A 24,116-nucleotide genomic window follows, 5' to 3' on the forward strand; every position below is an offset into this window, starting at 1 on the left:
CAGTTGTTGAACAAAAACTTTGGTTATCGACTTGACAACCCTTTCATGCTGATAACTGTATGATCAGTCATGCATCTTTCAGGTGACAAAGGAGATGTACGAGTATGAGTATGATTCAGTTTTCCAACAAGTTGCTTCTTGAACAGACTTCTGGAATGAATTAAGTTCTAGAACTGAGGTTCCACTGTATTTTGTATTAATTTCAGGCATACGGCATAGTGGTTAGACAATCACATACTTTACAAGGTGTTCTCTTTGATATTTTAAGTACCCACCTGGCACCATATATAGTTATTACAATATTATTGACTATATTCCTTAAGCTGTACTTTATATCCCTGTGACTATTTTGTAAATTACCAGTTTGTGTTTCTTAATACCTTTACTTTTTACACCCAGTCTCCCAACCCTCCTCTCCTCTGGCTACCATTAGTCTGTACCTATAAGTCTATTTCAATTTTGTTCATTTATTTTTATTTTCTTTTTAGATTCTACATGTAAGTGAAATCATATGCTTTTTGTCTTTTCCTGATTTACTTCACTTAGTGCAATACCACCTAGGTCTAACCATGCTGTCACAAATGCTAAGATTTCATTCTTTTTCATGGCTGAGTGATATTCCACAGCACCACAGCTTTTGAATCCATTCATCTATTGATAGTCACTTGGGTTGCTTCCATATTTTGGCTATTGTAAACAATGCTGCAATGAACATAGAGGTGTATACATTCTTTCAAATTAGTGTTTGGGTTTTTTCAGCTATATAGTCAGAAGTGGAATCACAGGGTCATTAAGGCAGCTGCATTTTTAATTTTTTTGAGGAAGCTCCACATTGTTTTCCATAGTGGCTGCCCCAACCTGCATTTCCACCAAGAGTGCACAGGGGTTCTCTTTTCTCCACATCCTTGCCAACACTTTTTATTTGTTGACTTATTGATGACAGCCATTCTGGCAGATGTGAAGTGATATCTCATTGTGGTTTTAATTTACATTTCTCTGATAGTGACACTGAGCACCTTTTTCATATGTCTATTGGTATGCTCTTTTTGGAGAAGTGTCTATTTAGGTCCTCTACCCAATTTTAAATTGAATTTTGGGGGGTATTGTTATATAAGCTCTTTATAAACTCTGTATCTTAACCCCTTATCAAATAATATCATTGGTGATTATCTTCTCCCATTCAGCAGGCTGTCCTTTTATTTTGTTGATGGTTTCCTTTGATGTGTGAAAACTTTTTAGTCTGATGTAGTTCTACTTATTTTTTCTTTTGATTCCCTTGCTTGAGGAGATATATCAGAAAAAAAATTGCTAAGAGAAAATGCCAAGAGATTTTACTGCCCATGTTTACTTCTAGAAGTATTATGGTCTTCAGCCTTACATTTAAGTCTTTAACCTATTTGGAATTTATTCTTGTCAACAGTTTTCTGGCTTCATGCTTTTGCATGTATCTGTCCAATTTTCCAAACACCATTATTGAGTACACTGTCTTTACCCCATTTTATGTTTTTGTCCTTTGTCACATATTAATTATCCATTCAGGCATGAGTTTATTTCTGGGCTCCCTACTCTGTTCCACTGATCTATATGTCTGTTTTTATGTCACTACCATGCTATTTTGATTAACATAGCTGTGTAGTATATAGTTTGATATCAGGTAGTGCGATACGTTCAATTTTGTTCTTTCTCAAAATTGCTGTGGCTATTTGGGGTCTTTTGTGGTTCCATATAAACTTTTGCATTATTTGTTCTGGCTCTATGAAATATGCCATTAGTAGTTTTGATAGGAATTTCATTGAATCTAAAGATTTTAGGATAGTATGGACATTTTAATGATGTTAACTCTTCCCATTCACAGTACAATACAATACAATACACCACAGCACAGTACAATACTCCTGTTTATTTGTAACTACTTCTATTTCTTCAGTGTTTTATAATTTTCCAAGTACGGGTCATTTATACCTTTGATTAAATTTATTATTAGGTATTTTTATTCAATTGTAAATTAGACTGTTTTTCTAGTTTCCCTTTCAGATAGTTTATTATTATTGTATAAAAATTCAACTGATTACTAAATATTAATTTTGTATCTTGCTTCTTTACCGAATTCATTTATCACTTCTAGTAGTTTTTTGGCAGAATCGTTAAAGTTCTCTATATACAATATCATGTCATATGCAAATAATGGGAGCTTTATGTCTTCCTTTCCAATTTGAATTCATGCTTTTGCATGTATCTGTCCAATTTTCCAAACGCCTTTCATTTCCTCAGATTACTGTGGCTAGGATTTTGGTACTACATTGAACAAGAGTAGTGAAAGTGGACATTCCTGTCTTATTCCCGACCTGAAGGAAAACAATTTAGTTTTTCTCCCATTGAGTATGATTTAGCTGTAGTTTTGTCATATATGGCCCTTGTTAGGTATGTGGAAGTATGTCCCCTGTATTCCCACTATGTTGTGAGTTTTCAACATAAATGGGTACTAAATTCTGTAAAATGCTTCTGGATCTATTGATAGGATCATATAATTTTTTTCATTTTGTTTATGTGGTGCATCATGTCATTTGATTTGCAGATATTGAACCACCATGTATCCCAGGAATAAATCTCACTTGATCATGGTGTATGATCTTCTTCATGAATTCCTGAACTCATTAATTTATTTGCTAACAATAAATTTATTATTAGCAATAATTATTTGCTAATATTTTGGTGAGGATTTATGCATCTATGTACGTCAGGGATATTGGCCTGTAATGTTCTTTCTTTGTAATGTCTTTATCCGGTTTTAAAATTAGAATAATGCTGGCCTTCTAAAATAAGTTTGGAAGTCTCTCCTCTTGAATTTCTGGAATAGTTTGATAAAAACAGATGTTATTCATTCTTTGACTGTTTGGTAAAATTCACCTGTGAAGCCATCCAGTCCAGATATTTTGTTTGTTGGAGTTTTTAAATTACTTCCACTATTTCATTAGTTACAATGTTTATTTGAATTTTCTTTTTCTTCTTGACTCAGTTTTGGAAGACTGAATATATCTAGCAGTTTATCCAATTCTTCCAGATTGCCCAATCTGTTGACACATTGATCAACTGATCACAGTATTTTCTTATAATCCCTTATTATTATTTTTTCTGTGGTATCAGTTGTTAGTTCTCTGCTATTATTTCTGATTTCATTTATTTGGGTCTTCTTTCTTGACAAATCTGTTTAAAGGTTTATCAATCTTGTTTATCGTTTCAAAGAGCCAGTTCTTGGTTTCACTGACGTTTTGTACTTTTTTTTTTAAGACTTTGATCATTATTAGTTATTTCTTCTATTCACTTTGGGCCTTGTTGTTACTTCTCTAGTTCTTTTAGGTGCAAAGCTAAATTTTTTATTTGAGATTTTCATTGTTTCTTGAGGTAGGCCAATAATTTTATGAATTTCCCTTTCAGGGCTGCTTTTGCAGGGCTGTTGGAGATTTTGAGTTGTGTTTTCATTTTCATTTGTCTCAAAGTATCTTTTGGTTTCTTCTTTGATCTCATTGTTGACCCATTCATTGCCTAGTAACATGTTATTTAGCTGGCATGTGTTTGTGTGTTTTTTAGTTTTTCCTTGTACTGATTTCTGATTTCATACCCTTGTGGTCAGTGAAGATGCTTGTTATGATTTCAATCTTAAATGAACTGAGACTTGTTTGGTGTTCTAACATGTCTGGTCTATCCTGGAAAATGTTTCATATGCACCTGAGAAGAATGTATATTCTCCTTCTTTTGGGTGAAATGGTCTAAAAATATCAATTAAATCCATCTGGTCTGGTTTGTCATTTAAGGCCACTGTTTCCTTGTTAATTCTGTCTGAATGATTTATCCACTGATGCCAATGGGGTATTAAAATCCCCTATAATTCCTGTATTACTGTCAATCTTTCCCTCTATGTCCATTAACGCTCGCTTTATATATTTAGGTGCTCCTATGTTGTGCATAAATGTTTACAAAGCTTATATTCTCTTGTTGAACAAATCCCTTTATCGTTATGTAATGTCCTATGTTTCACTTATTTTAGTTTTTGTGTTAAAGTCTATTTTGTCTGATATAAGTATTACTAACCCAGGATTTTTCTGTCCCTATTTGGGTAAAATACCTTTTTCTATTCCTTTGAATCTTTTGATGTGGGTCTCATGTTGACAGTATACATACACATTTTGTTTTCCAATCCATTCAGCTACCCTATGTCTTTTTATTGGAGCATTTAATCCATTGATATTTAAAGTGATTATTGATAGGAATGTATTTACTGCCATTTTATTACTTATAATTCTGTTCCTCTTCATTTCCTTTCTTCTTAAAGAAGTCCCTTTATCATTTCTTTTAATACTGGTTTGGTAATGATGAACTCCTTTAGCTTCCTGACTGGGAAGCTCTTTATTTCTCTCTCAATTTTAAAGGAGAGCCTTGTTCTATAGTTTGGGTTACGGGCCCTTACTTTTCATTAGTTTAAATATTTCATGCCAATCCCTTCTAGTTGCAAATTCAGCCGACAGTCTTATGGGAGCTCCCTTGTAGGTAACTTTCTCTTGTGGCTTTTAAGATTCTTTTTTTGTCTTTCCCTTTTGTTTCTGCACATTAAGTACATTTGCTATGTCTCCCAGTCTTGGTATGGTGGCCCTAAGTAGTAGGTGTCTTATGAGTCTCAGTGGCAAAATCTCCTGGTCATTTGAGCTAGGTGCTCCAGAAATGTCCATTGTGTGGGTTATGTAAGCCTCCTGTTGTAGCTGAGTCTTCAGTGCTGTTGGCCTGTCCATGGGTGGGGTTTAACACTAAGGCTGGCTGACTATGAAGACTCACAACATTGCACAAGCTGCTGTGTGCGAACTGACCCTATAAATATAGTGAAATTTGCCCTAGTAAAGCCTGGTGGGTGCTAGCTCTTCCTTTAAGTGTGCTACTTGCGGAGCTAGTTGGGTTGTACTCTGATAATGGTGTGAAGTTTGTCACTGGGCGTGTTGGTTCTTGGGCCTCCTGGGAGGATCGCTGGTGCAGATCAATGTCAGGCACTGCCTGTGATGGGCCCTGGACTATATACTTTTGGAGCTATGAAGTGATCCACAGTTTGCAGCTGCCTCTCCTGAGCCTGGGTGTGCATGGGAAAGGCCAAAAGCGGCATGCAAAGATGGGCTGCCACCAGCACCAGGCCCAGAGGCAGGTCAGCAAAAATCACAAGGCATCCTGAGATCTGCCTCTAACTTCCATCTGCTCTACCAACCCGAGTCTGCCTTTAAAGCATGTCTGCACATTGGGTCCCAGCTAGCCTTTGCCAGCAGACTCAGCTGCAGGGTACAAGACTGGGAGGGTGGGGACACAGGGAGTTGAGAAGGTGGGGTAGAGAATCTCCTGTGGCAGAATTCACTGATCAGGTGTATGGGGAAGAAAAATGGCTCCTGTTCCAGAGCTACACAACTCAAGTCTCTCCACATGCCCATCTCTGAAACCCCAAGACCACCCAAACCTCCTCAAGAGCTCTCCAAGAAAGTCTGCATTGTGGGCCCATGCTGGCTGCATAGTTTTCATTTTCCCTTTCTTACCTGATAAAATGACAATTTCAGTGAACTTAAAATGTACCTGATTTTTATTTTTCAACTCTCAAATAATCTGCAGAGGACTCTCTTAAATTAGCATGACAAACACATCAATTGTTTGGACTTCTCGGTAACATTTTAACACATTCCTGAACTACTGTTTTCAGGAAGGCTTGTGAGCACTAGCACTAATACTTGGTTGACATTTTTTTTTTAGAAGCACTTACAGGATACCAGGCACTGGTCCAACAGTTTTATAGATGTTAACTTATTTAATCTCATAATACCCCTATAAAGTAGAGTAACTATTAATTCCATTTTATTGGTGAGGAAACAAAGATACAAAGATAAGTAACTTGCAAAGTGTCACAACTAGTAAGCTTTAAATAGATTAGATTCGGACTTCCGGCAAGATGGAGGAATAGGTGGACGCACCGTACCTCCTCGCACAACCAAGAACAGAACCACAATAATTTACAACAAAGATTTGCAGTCATAATATCAGAACTGTCAGAGGATTTATCTAAATGGAAGTCGGACAGCCAAGAAGTTGAAGTAGACCCGTACATCCAGACTGGTAGGGGACGACGAGCCGAGCGAGCGGGCGGGCGCGGGGCTGGCGCGGGTCGCAGGCGCGAGTAGGTCGGGGGAAATTTGGTGCAAAATCGGCGCGACAGCAACCCGGGACGCAAGAGCGCAGAGGTGTAGCGGTGATCCCTGAGTACGCAAGCAGCGGCTGGGGGAATCAGTGGGGCAGCAATTGTGGACCAGGGCAGAGCTCAAGGCCCAGAAGCCCAGGGAAGTGTCTGACTCCAGGAGAACGGAAGGGTCGCCATTGATCCCTCCTGTCCCTGCTCCCGCCCCTGCCCCCACACATGACGTCACAAGCTAGCGACTGGGGCGCCCAGCCCCGGTGAACACCTAAGGCTCCGCCCCCCACCGTAACAAGAGCGACAAGACCGGAGAAAAAATAAATAAATAAGTAAAATAATAGGAGAGACAGGGAAAGACATAAGACATGTTTCCAGCAGAACAGATCAGTCCCCCAGGACTCATCCTTTTGAGTGACCAAGAAATAGCCAATCTATCAGATGCACAGTTCAAAACACTGGTGATCAGGAAGCTCACGGAACTGGTTGATTTGGGATCCAAATTACATGAAAAAATGCAGATTACCATAAAAGGGATGCAGGAAGACACACGGAGGAGAGCCAACTGTGAAAGGAAGGAATCTGAGTCTCAAAACAACACAGTGGACCAGAAGGAAGATAGAATCAACCAAGCAGGAGAGCATGATGAAATAAGAATTAAAAAAATCGAAGAAAAGCTTAAGACCATCGAGGACACCTTTAAACGTTCCAACAGCCGAATTATAGGGGTACCAGAAGGGGAGGACCAACAAGTGGAAAAGTTATTTGAACAAATAATAAAGGAGAACTTCCCCAAACTGGCAAAGGGAACAGTATTCCAAGAAATCCAAGGAGCGAAGAGAGCCCCAAAGAAGTTGGACCCAAGAAGAAACACACCAAGGCACATCATAATTACATTAGCCAGGTAAAAACGAAGGAGAGAATCCTAGAAGCAGCAAGAGATAAGGGGACAGTCACCTACAAAGGAGTTCCCATCAGACTGTCAGCTGATTTCTCAAAAGAGACCTTACAAGCAAGAAGGGGCTGGAAAGAAATATTCCAAGTCACGAAAGACAAGGACCTACATCCCAGATTGCTCTATCCAGCAAAGCTCTCATTTAGAATGGAAGAGAAGATAAAGTGCTTTTCAGATAAGGTCAAATTAAAGGAGTTCATCATCACCAAGCCCTTACTTTATGAAATGCTAAAGGGGCTTATCTAAGAAAAGAAGATAAAGAAAAGACATGTATAGTAAAAGGACAGCAAACTCACAATTATAACAACCCACACCTAAAGCAAAACCAAAAGAAACTAAGTAAACAACTAAATAGGAACAGAACCACAGAAATAGAGGGCACATGGGGTCTAGCAGTAGGGTTGGGAGGAGGAGAGAGGGGGAAAAGGTATAGAGAATAAGTAGCATAGAATGTAGGTTGAAAATAGATAGGGGGAGGGCAAGAATAGTACGGGAAATGTAGAAGCTAAAGAACTCATAAGTATGACACATGGACATGGACTAAAGGGGGGGAATGTGGGTGGGAGAGGGGGCACAGGGTGGAGGGGAGTGAAGGGGGAATGGGACAACTGTAATAGCATAATCAATAAAATATATTAAACAAACAAACAAACAAACAAAAAAGATTCGCTAGCTCTGAAATCCATGCCATTATATTATACTACCTCTGTTGTTCAGAATATATTACAAATTATAAAATGAGAAAATCATATCACAATAATATAAAAATGCACTTGAAGATAAACCACAAATAGAGAATTACTAAACATTTGGATATTTGGTACTTTAATACACCCCAAATATGTGCTGGTAACATACAATGATAACCAAGCAAAGTATGCCTAATGTATGTATCACACTGAACTGTGGCAAAGACAGATTCTGCAAGTTTCTTAAGTGAGGATATCTCACAGAAAATAGTCAGTGAATCACGTAATTGCCAAACTTGTTCTGAAATGTAATTTAAGGAGATTTAAGAGATACAGCACCAAAATCAAAAGCTAACCCTACTCCCCAAATAAAAAAAAAACAACAACAACAAAACAGGCAACAAATTCAAGAAAAGGGAAAATTACAATAGAAGAACACCATAGTAAGGAGTGAGGCTGGTCTTATGCCTCTTCTAGAGTTCAGACATAAAACCTCTCCGGGTTACATGAGTTAAAATGTGATTAAAATTAAGACTCCAAGAGCCATAGTGTGTCAAGCCAGTCTTTATCTTCTGCAGATCAGGAACTATATGTCTCAAAATGCCATAGTGTATGGTCCAATGATGTGGCACATCAATGTCACTAATCAGAGAATGCAAATTAAAACCATAATGAGATATCACCTCACATCTGTCAGAATTGCTATCATTGACAAGCTAACAGATAACAAGTGTTGGTAAGGATGTGGAGAAATGGGAACTGTCAAACATGACTGGTGGGAGTGCAACAGGTGCAGTCGCTATGAAAAACAATAAGGAGGTTCCTCAAAAAACTAAAAATCTAACTGTCTCATGACCCCACATTTCCACTTCTGGGTACACATCTGAAAAAACCCAAACATTAACTTGAAAGAATATATGAACCCCTATGCTCACTGCTGCATTATTCCACAATAGCCAAGATATGAAAGCAATCTAAGTGCCCATCAATAAGTGAATGAATAAAAAGAGTTGTTGTACAATGGAATAATACTCAGCCATTGAAAAAAATGAATCTTAGCATTTGTGTCAGCAAATAAGATATACCATTTCCTAGGATGGACCCAGAAAATATTATAGTCAGCAAAATAAGTTAGTAAGAAAAAGACAATACCATATGATTCACTTATCTGTGAAATCCGAAGAACAGAATAAACAAGCAAATAAAACAGAAACAGACTCACAATATAGAGAAGAGACTGATGGTAGGCAGATAGGAAGGAGGTAGGAAACTGGGTAAAAGTTGATGGTATAAGAAGTAGAAACTGGGGAATCCAAAATGGTAGAGGAGTAGGTAGAAGCTACACTAGCCACCTCCCCAGACCAATCTGGAATTATAAATTTCAGAGAAAGCATCCTGAATAGCCAACTGAATACTAGCTGAAAAGAGAGCCTTATAACCACAGACAGACAGAAGAAACTACTACATCACAAAGTGACTGCTAGAGAGTGTGGAGATGCTAGAGGGCTGGCTGGGCTCCCACAAGTGGCCAGCTAAAGTTCCGGGGGGATATATCAGTGGCCAGGGAGTTCCCCCTGAGAAGAGTGGAGTCTAAACCACAAGCTGAGATCCCCAGCCTATAGCACCAGAGATGGAAAGGAACACAGAAAACATCCAGCTGTGAGAAACAGCAGGGTTTCTGTCAGTTAGGGAGAGATGGCTAGAATCACAGAAAGCCTCTTAAAGGGCCTTAAAATTTCCTTTGCTGCCACTTAACCTGGGTTCCAGCAGAGGGAGGGCAGAGAGGACTAGAGATGTTTCAATCTGAGGTTGGTGGCTCTGTGGAGAAAACTGAAGGGACAGCCACCAGGATCCCTGTGATGAGTCATCCCCCATATTGCAGAAGCCATTATTCCCAGGCAGAGCACAATGAGAGGCATGAGCCTGAGGGGAAGAAAGATTATCCCCCCAGGAATTCTTTTGCCCACCCTGAGGAGTTTATACCTGGTTGCTGATTACAAGTTTCATTAGTTAACAACTGATCAGTTTAAACAACTGATTAGTTTAACAACAAGGTTTAGAAAACCCAAACAATGAAAATGGAGAGACAAAGAAACAGACTCCAAATGAAAGAGCCAGAGCATTCTCCAGAGAATTCTCCACAGTCATCTCCAGATGAAAGGAGGCAAGCAATTTATCAGATAGTTTAGAGTAATGACTATAAGGATACTCAAAAGCATGAAAAAAGAGATAGAAACCATAAAGAAGGATCAGTCAGAAATAATGCAATATCGTGACAGGACATAGCTAAGCAGTAGCCATTCTTAGGTAGGAGCTGACCGGCAGCTGTTTCTAGACAGCAACCTTTCCCAGATAAGCAGTTATCTCAAGGTCATACACTAACCTTCACTTCCTGCTTCTGTATGCTTGCTTTTAGCAGTTGTCCCCCCACCCCACCGCTTTTTGCCTTGTAACAAGATATAAGCAAACTTCAGCTTAAACTCGGTGCCCAGAATTGGAATTTATCTCCTCTGGGTCTGCATGTGTGACTAAACCTCACTTTGCAAATGCTGAGGCTGTCTGAGTCGTCTTTTCCATAACATTTTGGTTCCCTGACTGGAAAATGACCCAGGAGCAGACTATTGCCTCTGGTGAAGGAGGCCTTGGGGCCGCTGGTGTGCCCCAGTGATTTCAGGTCCTGAACATCCCGGGCTCCGCAGGCTCGGTCCCGGACTGCTCTTGGACTGGGCTTGACTGACGGGGTGCGAACTGGTGGAATCTGGGAGGGGGCCAATCTGATAAGTACCCCGGGGACCAGGAGCCCAAGGCCAGGCCCACCCTTTGTGGTGGAAGGAGGGACTGATCACACCTCAGGCCAGAAGGCCCAGGCAGGGTTCCCACAGTTCGGCGGGTGGGAACGTAATAACTGTGTGTTTGTGTGAATGACTGTTGTTGCTCCACGCTATGGAGCATGAGTGAGCCCAAACCTGCAGTTCCTTGGTCTGTCATACAGCATAATGGATGGGAGTTTAACCTGAATTCTACACAGGCAGCCTTAGCTAAGATGGACCTAAGTACCCTGAGAGGGGAGAGGACAGGCGGGGCAACCTGAGAATCCCTCCCCTTGCCTGTCAGCGCCAATTGGGAGAATTCATCATGGGGGGGCATGTCTCTGCCATGAAACTGGATCTGAAAGAGCAAGTCTCTGCCGTTGGTGGTGTTTCTGATCAGAAACCCTCTGTACTTAAAGACCTGTTTAAGGTCACCTGTAAGACCTAGGAAAGGTCGCTGTAACCAGTTGGTGAGAATGCCTTTCGGCCACTCGGACTCAAGGAGGGTCATTTGGGGCTAATGAGTGCTTCAGCCAGAGGCAAAGGAGCATGTCTCTGCTAAGAGACCGGGCCTGAAGGAGCATGTCTGTGTGAGGGCACCGATGGATGCACTGGTGCAGGAGAATGCTTCTACCTGTGTATTCTTCTGGAACTCTGTGTTTTGAATTTTGCTCTGTATTTGCTCTGAAAAGGAAATTGAGGATTTGAGGGAGGGTTGAAACTTCACACTCGGTAGGAAAGTAAATAAAAAAGTATAAGATATGAAAATAAAGGTCTGGGGAAAACTGTAAAAATAAATGGAAAATAAAAGTTTTAGGAAGGAATTACATAGTGTTAGTTAATAATAGAAGGTATAAGGCATGGAGATGCAATCTTGGTAGATATCAGAAGCTGTATTGTTACAGGGTGCAGCCAAGAGGGGGGACCCCAAATGGGCATTTGAAATGGGGTCCAGAATTTAAGGTGTCCAGGAGATTTTAAGATGTTCTAACCCTACCCCCAGGGTGTGGGCTGGGGGAAGGGACAAATGGAGCAGGGCCATTGAGAGCTGTTTTTGCATAGCAACAGCCTTGCAGCTAAGCTCTGGTGTGGTCATTTAACATATCTATAGCCTTTGGCTGGTCGCTTAGATATGTTAAATAGCTGTGGCCATGCTCTGAGCCAGGGGAATGGAAGTAACTTTCCACCAAGATGTAACTGGGGGGCAGGTCTCCCGAGTTATAGCACCTGCGTGGGAGCTTGGAGATGATTGGCTCCATGACATGGGGCCACACCTGCCCAGACTCATGATTGGCAGTCCAGTAAAGCTGGGAGGATATGAGTTCTGTCATGTGAAGCCGAGTGCGAGAGGAATTGGAAATGGGGCTGCAGAGGAAGGTGGGCACAGGGATTTAAAACCTAGAGGTGGCAGCCATTGAGAAGGTGAACCATGTGCAGCCCTGAGAGGGAGAACCATGTGGCAGCCTTGAGAGGAAGAACCACACAGCTTTAGCAGAATGAAGATTCCCGCAGCCCTGAGAGAGAGAGAACCACGCGGCCTTGACAGAGTGGGGACTCTCCCTTCCAGCAGCCCTGAGAGAGGACCATGTGCCTTTGCCAGAGTGGGGATCCCTGCAGCTTTAGAAGGGGGAACCACCACCTGGTTTAGCAGAGATCCCGGCGACTCAGCTGAGGGTGCCGGGAACCCAGGGAGGTCTCCCAGTCGAGATGGAGTACTAACTGGGAATAGCCAGAGGACTGCCTGAGCCATGGACTTCTATTTCCTTTCCTGAGATATGGTACTCTGGACTGGGCAAAGGGGGAAGGAAGGAAGGACTGTGTCTGTTTGTGGGTGTTTTAAAAGGGACTTTAGGGTTTTGATAAGACATTAGGTCACTACTTTAAGTTTGTATAGCATTAAATAAACATTTCCTTTCCTTTTCACGAATCTCTGGCATTGAGAGACGTCTTTCCTTGGGCGGCGGGCATAATGGACCCAGGGCCTTCTTTCAATAATAGTATATCATCCCAGGCCCCCCTTGTTTGTCCTGTAACAGTATGAAAGAAAGAGTAGAGGATATGTGAGTGTTGCAGAATGTCTGGAAGTGAAGGTTTTGAGAAGCCCAGTGGATATCAGGAGGGAAAGGATTTCCTTCATGCTTTGTATTTTTCTCCCTACCTGATCCTTCCAGAATTGTCATTCTGAAGGAGTGAGTGAAGACATAAGGTTTCTTTGCATAAAACCAATAAGACCAGTCACTAATAGTGGTTTTGTTAACCAAGACTTTGACTGGAAGCCTGGCTGGCATAGCTCAGTGGATTGAGTGCGGGCTGGGGAACCAAAGTGTCAAAGGTTCAATTCCAGCCAGGGTACATGCCTGGATTGCAGGCCATAACCCCCAGCAACCGCACATTGATGTTTCTCTCTATCTCCCTCCTTTCCCTCTCTAAAAATAAATAAAATCTTTAAGAAAAATGAACTGAATTAAATGTTAAAAAAAAAAGACTTTGACTGGAATGTCACGCTTGAAGGAGGCATGTCTGGGTTCTGGTCATCACCAGAAAGCCAGAGGAACTGGGATTGACTTGCAAAGCTAGCATAAACCACAGGAAAAGCCTGGTACTTTGGTTGGTTGTGTGGTTCTTGGTAGTCTTTTCAGGGAAGGAACGAAGGTTGCTTTCATGAAAGATGGCCAAAAAGGAACCTGTGGGCACAATGGAAGCCTCAAGATTTGAGTGAAACAACTGGTACAGGAGAAGCTAGATGGCAGATGTGTGGCTCTGCTTCTGTGCCCCAAGGGGCGGACTGAGAAGTCAATCTAAAAGTTCCCTGTGTGAGTTCCAGCAAAGCAGACTGAAAGATCGTAAGTAATCCAGGCTGCTCTTGGTGTGGTTATGCAAACGAACAGTCAAAATGAAAAACTGGGACTCAAAGTAGTCCCTTTAATAACAGTGATGGTGATCTTAAGGAGAAAAATTATGGTTCAAGGAAAATCACAACGCTCAGTATTGGACATCAGAATGATGCAGCTAACTGTCTTGAAAATTTCTTTTCGTTTGAAAGTTAAAACTGGTTTTGTAATATCATCAAAGATGTACAATTTACAGGTATGGAAAACCTGTCAATTGCCATTGCTGAATGTCATTGCAGGAAAGACCTTGCAATTGAATGTCTTTCCAAAAGACAGTCTCACAGGCATAGGGACTGGTTTGGGGACTATTGTGTGAATTAACCTGTGTGCTCTTCTGTTTTCATAGGACGTATGCCTATGACTTCATTACCTGAGTGATTGGTTGCAATATACGCCTCACTTAAGGAGCCCATTTTTCATCATCGCCCCCTGAAACTCAACAGTTTGGCTGAACTAAGTGGCTGGGTTAGTGAATGGTTCAGGTGATCCGTGGGCTTCACTTTAGAACTGATTTTCCCTTTTCTGTCTTGATGGCTTGGACAGGAAGGGTTCAGATATCTGAAAGGAGGGAAATCCTAATATATTCCCCTCAGCCCGCATGAACTATAATGGGCCACAAGAGTTTTGGATAGGTGTAGCATGCCTTGTACACCTTCTTCCAGATAAGCCATTCTTTACTTAAGTTCCTGCCTTTGTCATTTAGTGGTTATGATTTAGTTGTGCCTTCCAACTCTTTCCAAATCTGTCATCTCCAGAATATGAGCAGGATGCCAACAGTCCAGTAATGCCAATCTTTGGACACCAAGCCTGTGACTTTCTGGTGACAGCCAACTGACTATGATTCTGTAAGGTCCTTCCCTTACAGGAAGGACTCCCTCTGTGCTGCAGCCCCCGCCCTTCAGGGCACCCTGACCCACGGGTAGGTAGGACGACGTCCATGTCCAGCCAGAAGTAGTTACAAGAAGATGAGACCTTTGTCCATTGTCCTTTGAAAGAATTTAAAGTGGGTATATATCTGAAATGAGAGATTATTACAGGGTGCAGCCAAGAGGGGGGACCCCAAATGGGCATTTGAAATGGGGTCCAGAACTCAAGGTGTCCAGGAGATTTTAAGATGTCTTCACCCCTTCCCCCACAGGTGTGAGTTGGGGGAAAGGGCACACAGAGCAAGAACATGCAGGGCTGTTTTGTACAGCAACAGCTTTATAGCTAATCCATGGCATAGTCATTTGACATACCTATAGCCTTCAGCTGGTCACTTAGATATGCTGAATAGCTGTGGCCATGCTCTGGGCCAGGGAGATAAAAAAAAGACTCCCCCCCCGCCCAAGATGTGACTGGGAGGCAGGTTCCCCGAGTTACAGTGCCTGCGTGGGAGCTCAGAGAAGACTGGCTCCATGACATGGGGCCACACCTGCCCAGACCCATGATGGCAGCCTGTCCAGGATCTGTGGGCTGTCAACGAAGTAGCTGTCACCCTCCACCCCGTTGTCCCAAACCCGTACACCCTCCTGAGCCAGCTTCCCCCAACAGCAACGTGGTTTACCTGCCTTGATCTGAAGGATGCCTTTTCCTGCATTCCTGTGGCACCTTCCAGCCAACCTATTTTTGCCTTCGAATGGGAAGACCTGCACACTGAGGTCAAGACTCAGTTGGCCTTGACTAGATGCCCCAGGGGTTTAAAAACTCCCCAACTTTATTTCAGGAAGCCCTAACAGGGGACCTGAAGTCCCTCGCTGAGGGGGCCAGGCTTGACGATTCTGCAGTACATGGACGACCTCCGCCTGGTGGCCCCATCCCAGGAACAGTGCTGGGAGGGAACACATATGTTGCTGAAGCTCCTGGCTGAATTATTTTACTGAAGTCAAGCCTAGCTGAGGGTTATAAAATACTCCTGGTAATTGTGTGCACCATCTCTGGATGGGTTGAGGCTTTCCCCACCAAGACAGAGAAAAGCTGGGGAAGTCACCCGAGCCCTCCTGAGAGAGGTCATCCCAAGGTACAGATTGCCTCTAACCATGAGAAGTGACAATGGGCCGGCTTTCGTCTCACAAGTAATCAAGAAACAGCCAAACTTCTGAACATCACGTGGAAGCTGCACACCGCCTATCCCAGAGCTCTGGGAAAGTAGAGCAGATAGACCGGACTCTTTAAAGAAACCTTAGCTAAACTTCACAGGAAACCGGACTGCCCTGGATGGACTTGCTACCGCTAGCTTTGCTTAGGTTACAGGAATCACCCCTTAGATCCACTACATCTGGGCCAAAGCAGCAGCAGATCCTGAGGACTCAAAGACCAAGCCTACACCCAGACTACCCATGCTGAGGCTCCGGAGCACACCAACCAGTGGAGAAGACACCGGGTGATGGACCATTGCTCCGCAGGGTTCCTGACTATAAGTGACATCTTCACAGGAGTATTGGGAATTGGACTAGTAACTGTGACCCCAGCAGAATGGAGTCCCAGGGAGCAAGTTGCCCTAGGAGTAGTTTATCTCTGTCTAGTCTCTGTAATTGGATATATTGTATGCTTTGTTTGATAAATTCAGGGTCTATCTCAGCCCCAGTCTGTAAATGTAGTGCCCCACGAATAGGATTAGGCTTGGTGGTGGAGTTATGACCTACCCCCTTCCAGCCGTAGCTTTCACCTCCTCCACTTCCATGCCACCAGATTGCTTTCGGCCATAGCCCCAAATCCTCTGTACTCAGGGACGGACATTATACCAGACTGAAATAATGGAAGGAACTGAAGGATACCAGTCCCAAAAGCATCAGGGACATGGATACCCTGGCCAACAAGTATGTTGGAACTATTGCCACCAGCTGAGTACAATAAGCCAGACAGAGTTTGAAACAGGCTAAGAAAGAGGCTGCAAGAGAAATAGCAAACCAGTTGGCCCAAGAAGCAGTCATCTACAAAGGGGCTAACCTCGTGGCCTTTCAGGAGGCCCGGCGGAGGGTGAGCCCAGCAGTACAAGTTCAGTACATGGTCCACACCATGTACGCAGCATATCAGAATGTTGCTAACTCCACAAAAGAATGCTGGGTATGTTTGCCTATAGAAGAAAAAGGGTTTCTAGATATTCCAGTACCCCTGAGCTAGAACAGGGCTCGTAAGCCCATAGACACAGGTCCTACCTACCGTGTTCCAAGGACCCATAGCTACCATTGTCTTCCTAGATGCTGAGGGAATGAACTAAACCTGTTTGGTGGCAAACTGGACTGCAGAGCAGAGGAACGATGTGGGAACGCTCAACCCCCAGCTCTGCTCTAGTTAATGTAATATTCCCAACAACAGCAGCCTTTGTACTGAACCTGGAATCTTCCTTCTCTGTGAGAAGGCAGCTTACAAGTGCCTGCCCCAGAATGCAGGCCAGGATCTGCATTGAAGTCTCCCTAGCCCCTAGCGTCAGCATCCAGACCACTAACGAGATGAGAAAACTACTGCAACCTAAAGTAAAAGAAGCCTCCCGGAGTAAGAGACGAGTAGGGGCCACCATAGCTATAGGGGCAAGTCTTGTAGTGGGTGTTGGGGCAGGAGTCAGGGCAATGGGATTGTCAGCATCCACTTACTACAAGCTGTCAGCTCAGCTGAGCAAAGATATGGACAACATAGCTGATTCCCTGACCACCCTGCAGCAGCAGATAAACTCCTTGGCTGAGGTAACCCTTCAGAATCAGAGAGCTTTAGACCTCATTACTCCAGAGAAAGGCGGAACATGTATGTTCCTAGGAGAAGAAAGTTTCTATTTTGTCAACCAATCCAGTATAGTAGCAAAAAAGGTGAAAGAATTAAAGGAGAACATTAGAATTCAGGCCCAAGAGCTAAAGGATTGTAATTTTGGATTCAATTCACAGATGTGGCTAAGGTGGATATTGCCTGTTCTGGGGCCCATCCTCATAATTCTCCTAGGCATAACTCTGGGGCCCTGCATCCTCTGAACCTTGGTCCAACACCTGGAGGCCACAGTGACTGGGAAGGCCGCCACCAAGGTGTTAGCCCTCCAGTGGTACCAATACCAGTATCAGCAGTACAACCCTTCCCCATGACGTCAGCCTCATAGCCAGGTGTCTAGTGACGCTAAAGGGATAAAAGCACCTTATAGCATCAAAGGGGGGATTGTGACAGGACATAGCTGAGCAGCAGCTGTTTCCAGACAGCAGCCTTTCCCTGATAAGCAGTTATCTCAATGTCATACACTAACCTTCGCTTTCTGCTTCTGTATGCTTGCTTTTAGCAGTTGTTTAACACCCCCTCCTTTTTGCCTTGTAACAAGAATATAAGTAAACTCCAGCTTAAGCTCAGTGCCCAGAATTTGGAATTTATCTCCTCTGGGTCTGCATGTGTGAATAAACCCCACTTTGCAAATTCTGAGGCCTGCTGAGTCATCTTTTCCGTAACAATATCTGAAATGACTAATACACTGGAAGGAATACACAGTAGATTAGATGAAGCAGAGGACTGAATCAGTGTTTTGGAAGTCAAGGTAGAAAAAAAACACCAAGGTACAGCAGGAAAAGGAAAAAAGAATTAAATAAAATGAGGAGAGCTTAAAAGCATTTGGACAACATCAGGTGGAACAATAGCTGCATCATGGGAATACAAGAGGGAGAAAAGTAAGCAAGGGATTGAGACCCTATTTGATGAAATAATGACTGAAAACTTTCCTATTCTAGTGAAGGAAAAAGTCACACAAGTCCAGGAAGCTCAGAATCCCAAACAAGTGTGGACCCAAAAAGGCCTACACTGGACACATCATAATTAAAATGACAAGGCTTAAAGATAAGGAGAGAATCCTAACAGCTGCAAGAGAAAAGCAGGGAGTTACCTATAATGGAGCACCAATTAGACTGTCATCTGACTACTCATCATTAACATTTAGGCTAGAAGTGAGTGGCATGAAATATTCAAGGTGATGAGGGCTAGGACCTACAACCAATGCTACTTTACCCCAGTAAGGCTATCATTTAAAATCAAAGGGGAAATAAGAAGCTTCCCAGACAAGAAAAAGCTGAAGGAGCTTGTTAACACCAAACCGGTATTGCGACAAACATTAAAAGGCTTGCTTTAAGGAGAAGAAAAAAGAGATGGGGGAAAAACAAAGCAGGAGGAAAAGAGTCTAACAATGTATTATATATGTATGTATCAATAGTCACCTTAAGTGTAAATGATTAAATGTTCCAACCAAAACACTGGGTTGCTGAATGGAAAAGAAAACAAGACCCATATATATGCTGCCTCTAAGAGACCCAACTCAGATTGAAAAATACACACAAACTAAAAGTAAAAGGATGAAAAAAAGATATTCATGTGAACAGACAAAAAAAAAAGCTGGTGTAGCAGTACTTATATCTGACAAAACAGACTTTAAAACCAAGGCTACAGTAAGAGACAAAGGACATTACATCATGATAAAGGCAACAAGCCAACAAAAGCATGTAACCCTAGTAAACCTTTACACACCCAAAATAAGAGCATCTAAATATGTGAAGCAAATCTTGCAGGACATAAAGGGAGAAATCAACAGAAATATAGTCACATTTACAGATTTTAACACAACATTGACTTCAATGGATAGATCTTCAAGACAGAAAATCAACAAGGAGGCAGTGGCCTTAAATCAACACACTAGCTCAAATGGATTTAACCGCTATCTTCAGAGCATTTCACCCCAAAGCAACAGAATATACATAATTTTCAAGTACACATGGAACATTTTCTAGGATAGACTGTATGTTAGGTTAAACAAGTCTCAATAAGTTTAAGAAGATTGAAATCATATCAAGCATCTTCTCTAACCACATGCTATGAAACTAGAAATCAATCACAAGAACACTGAAAAACATGAAAAACTGAGTAACATGTGGTTACTCAGAATTTAATGAATTTAAATGATGGTTTTTTGAAAAGACAAACAAGATTGACAAACCTTTTACCAGATTCATCAAGAAAAAAGAGAGAGAACCCAAATACATAAAATCAGAAATGAAAGGGGAGAAATAACAACTGACACTAGAAAAATACAAAGGATTGTAAGAAAATATGATGAACAACTATATTCCAACAAACTGGACAACCTGGATGAAATGGATACATTGCTAGAAACATACAATGTTCCAAAAATAAGTCAGGAAGATTCAGAGACTCTGAATAAACAGATGACACCACCTTGTGCAATTGAAGCAGTAATCAAAAAGCTCCCAACTAACAAAATCCTGGACTGGATGGCTTCACAGGGGAATTTTACCAAACATTCTGAAAAGAACTATCACCTTTTCTTCTCAAACTACTTCAAAAAATTCAAGAGGAGGGAAGGTTCCCCAACTCATTTTACAAGACCAGCATTATCCTAATTCCAAAACCAGATAAAGACACTACAAAGAAAGAAAATTATAGGCTAATATCTCCGATGAACATAGATGCTAAACTTCTCAACAAAATATTAGCAATATGAATATAGCAATGTAACAAAAGATCATACAGTATGATCAAGTGGGATTTATTCCAGGAATGCAAGGTTGATACCATTTGCAAATCAATGTGATTCACCACATAAACAAATTGAAGGATAAAAAACCACATGATCGTATCAATAGATGCAGAAAAAGCATTTGATAAAATCTAGCACCCATTTCTGATCAAAACTCTCAGCAAAGTGGAATGAAGAGGGAACATACCTAAACATAATAAAGGCCACATATGAAATTTCCACTGCCAGCATCATACTCAACAGGCAAGAACTACAAGTGTTCCCTCCTTTCAAGATTGGGAACAAGACAGGGATATCTGCTTTCTCTGCTCTTATTCAATATGGTACTGGAAAGTCCTGATCACAGCAACCAGACAAGAAGAAATAAAAAGCAATCAAATTGGAAAGGAAGTAGTAAAACTGTCTTTATTTGAAGATGATCTGATTCTATATAGAGAACCCAAAGGTTCTACCAAGAAACTACTACAACTCTTAAATGAATTCAGCAAAGTAGCAGGATACAAAATTAATATCCAGAAATCAGTTGTACCTTTTTATGCCAATATCAAATTAACAGAAAGGGAAATCAAGAAAACAAACCCACTCACAACTGCTTCAGAAAGAATAAATATTTAGGAGTAAATCTAACCAAGGATGTAAAAGACCTGTACTCAGAAAATTATGACACTGAAGAAAGATATTGAAGAAGATACAAATAAGTGGAAGCACATACTGTGTTCATGGATAGAATATCATTAAAATATCCATACTACCCAAAGTAATCTATCGACTCAATGCAATTCCTATCAAGATTTCAATGGCAGATTTCACAGAACTAGAACAAATATATCAAAAATTTATATGGAACCACAAAATGCCCTGCATAGCCACTGCTATCCTGAGAAAGAACAAAGTTGGAGGAATCATGCTACCTAATATCAAACTGTACTATAAGCCCATAGCAATCAAAACAGCATTGTACAGGCATAAAAACAGGCACATAGATCATTAGAACACAATAGAGAGCCCAGAAATAAACCCACACCCTTATAGCAATTAATATTGACAGAGAAAACAAGCACATACAATGTGCTAAAGATTGTTTATTCAATAAATGATGTTGAAAAAAACTGGACAGATATGTGCAGAAAAATGAAACTAGACCATGTCCTCACAACCCACACACAAGAATAAGTCAAAATGGATCAAACTTAAATGTTAGACCCCAAACCACAAAACATAGAAAAGAAAACATAGGCAGCAAAATCTTGGAGATACTGCTTGCAGCAATATTTTAATGAATATTATCTCCCCAGGCAAGGGAAAGAAAACATAAACAAATGAGACTACATCTGAGTAAAAGTTTCTACACAACAAAGAAAATCATCAACAAATTAAAAGACAACCCACTGAATGGGAGAACAGTTTGCCAACACATCTGATAAGGCGTTAATATCCAAAATTTACATAGTGCTTACAAAATTCAACATCAAAAACCAAACAACCCAAGTATAAAATGGGCAATGGACCTGAATAGTCACTTCTCCAAAGAGGGCCTATATGAAAATATGCTCAATGTCACTCATAAGAGAAATGTAAATTAAAATCACAATGACATATCATCTCATACCTGTCAGAATTGCTTTCATCAATAAATCAACAAACAAGAAATGCTGGTGAGGATGTGGAGAAAGGGGAACTCTGGGAATGCAGGTTGGTGCAGCCATGGTGCAAACTAGTATGGAGATACCTTAAAAAATTAAAAATGGAACTGCCCTTTGACCTAGAGATCCCATTTCTGGGACTCTATCCGAAGGAACCCAAAACACTAATTTGAAACATACACACCACTATGTTCACTGCAGCATTATTTACAATCACCAAGATATGGAAGTGCTCAAGTGTCCATCAGCAGATGAGTGGCTAAAACAACTATAGGGGCATTTACACAATGGAATAGAACTCAGCCATAATAAAGAAGAAAATTTTACCCTTTGCAAACAGTATGGAGGACCTGGAAAACATCCATGTTCCACTTATTCCACTTATTTACTTTGCTAAGTGAAATGAGCCAGTCAGAGAAGGACAAACACCACCTGATTTCACTTATATGTGGAATATGATGAACAAATTAAACTAACAAGTCAAACAGAAACAGACTCACAGATCAACAGTGGGTTGACAGCTAGTGGGGTGGAGGGATTGGGCAAAAAGGAAAAAAGACTCCTTGAACAATAGTTTGGTGATTGCTGGTGGGAAGGGGATATAAGCAGACTAAAAGGTAATGTAAAAAAATACAATAAAGATTGAATTTTAAAAAAGTACAGCTAATAGTTACAAAATAGTCATGAGGATATCAAGTACAGCATGGGGAATACAGTCAATAATGTTGTAATGACTATATAGGTGCCAGGTGGGTATTTGAAACATCAGGTGGAACACTTTGTAAAGTGTATGACTGTCTAACCATCATGCTGTACACCTGAAACTAATACAAAATAATACTGAAAGTAAACTATAACTGAAAAAAAAAAAATAAATCAAGCAGGCATAACCCAACACTGACTTCTGCTATACAGTATATAAAATTTAGTAAAGCATCAATGAATGTCTGATATTAAGCAATGTATCCTCAGAATAACTAGTTGGAAAATGAACAGCAAAGATAACAAGAGGGCTGAATCAATTGACTTGCATAAAGGGATTGTTGACTATGAAGCAAATTAAAAGTTGGAAGAATTGACTTTACAAAATTCTTTCTGGCAATAAATAAACAAGATTAGTTGTTTTTTAAAGCTGCTCTTAGACTCTATAAGTCTGAGTCATTCCATGTTAGAAAATTTAAGAGCCAGATTCATTTAGCTCAAGCAAAAAAAAGGTTTCAAATCATTAAGATAAAAATGTAAAAGAGTGGGGACGTGAATATGACCCCTCTCTACTCTTTTACAAATAAATAATATCTACCCAATCTTTCAAAAGACTGATTTTCACCATGATGGTGGCCCTGATTCTGTGGCAATATTAAGGTACAGTTTTCAAAGCATCTAAATAACTGTTTTAAACTTATGAAGCTTAGACCACAACTAATTCATGTCCAATGAATCAAGGACCAAGGAAAGATTAATGAATCTATCCTGGGAAATGACTGACAATGATATATGCAAAATAATCTTAGGAAGATTAGTGAAGCAAAAAGAGTAGAACCTATAATTTTGTTCTTGGGCACAAATCAAACTTTTTTCTATTAAGTCTCTCTTATCAGCTTGCCCATGTTGTCCTCTGTCACCTTTCAGGGGCTTTAGTCACCTTGCAAATCTGGCGATAAAGTAATTTCTTTGCTATAATCTTCTACTTTATGTTTCTTATATTAAACTAAGATATCAATTCAACAAAAGTTTTACTTTATATGATATAGGCCAACAGAAAGCAAATAAGAGGATATCCTAGTATCAGGTATATGAGTATTTCAGATGGGGGGGTGAGGGTGGCTGGATGAATTAGGAGTCCATACAGATAGACAACTATATTCTAGTATAGTATTACTCATGTACTGGAATCTATGTTCCAGTAAAATTTCAAAACAAACTCTGGAGACTAATTTAGGTAACTAGGTTTTTCTTTTTTTTGAAATTATGCCAAGTAATGAATAAAAATGAGAGAAGGAAGAAAATCCTATATTACCACATAATTTCATAAACAAAGGGTATTTTAAATCTCAAACAGTAAAAGGACATTAACTTCATTAATTGACAAATTACTTTCCTTAATTGAGGAATACGAAGAGAAATTCTATTAAAGATACTTTAAAAAATAAGGACTTCTGGCCAAAATGGAAGCATAGGTTCCTTTGCCTCCTTGCCTCCTTGCACAACCAAAAGAAGGACAACAAAATAAAAAACAAACAAACAAAAAAACTCAGAACTGCCAGAAAACTGAACTATGTGGAAGTCTGACAACCAAGGAGCTAAAGAAAAAACATTCATTCAGACTGGTAGGAGAGACAGAGAAGGGACAGCCAGGCAGAGAAGGTGCGGGGCAAGACGGCGCCTGGCAGACTGAGTGGTTCCACATTTGTGTGCTGATAAACTGGGAGG

General features: G+C 40.9%; 1 protein-coding gene and 1 long non-coding RNA gene across 2 annotated transcripts in view; one reads left to right on the top strand and one right to left on the bottom strand.

The window, feature by feature from the left end:
* The window catches only part of FNDC3A (fibronectin type III domain containing 3A), a 242,358-nt gene that overhangs the window by 78,240 nt on the left and 140,002 nt on the right, over window positions 1–24,116 (bottom strand).
* LOC118497368 lies at window positions 13,878–19,827 on the top strand. Its single transcript, XR_004899891.1, has 3 exons — window positions 13,878–13,889; window positions 15,968–15,969; window positions 19,681–19,827. It is a non-coding gene; the product is annotated as an uncharacterized LOC118497368 (long non-coding RNA).

Source organism: Phyllostomus discolor, chromosome 11 (genome assembly GCF_004126475.2).
Source record: "Phyllostomus discolor isolate MPI-MPIP mPhyDis1 chromosome 11, mPhyDis1.pri.v3, whole genome shotgun sequence".
Taxonomy (NCBI): Eukaryota; Metazoa; Chordata; class Mammalia; order Chiroptera; family Phyllostomidae; genus Phyllostomus; species Phyllostomus discolor.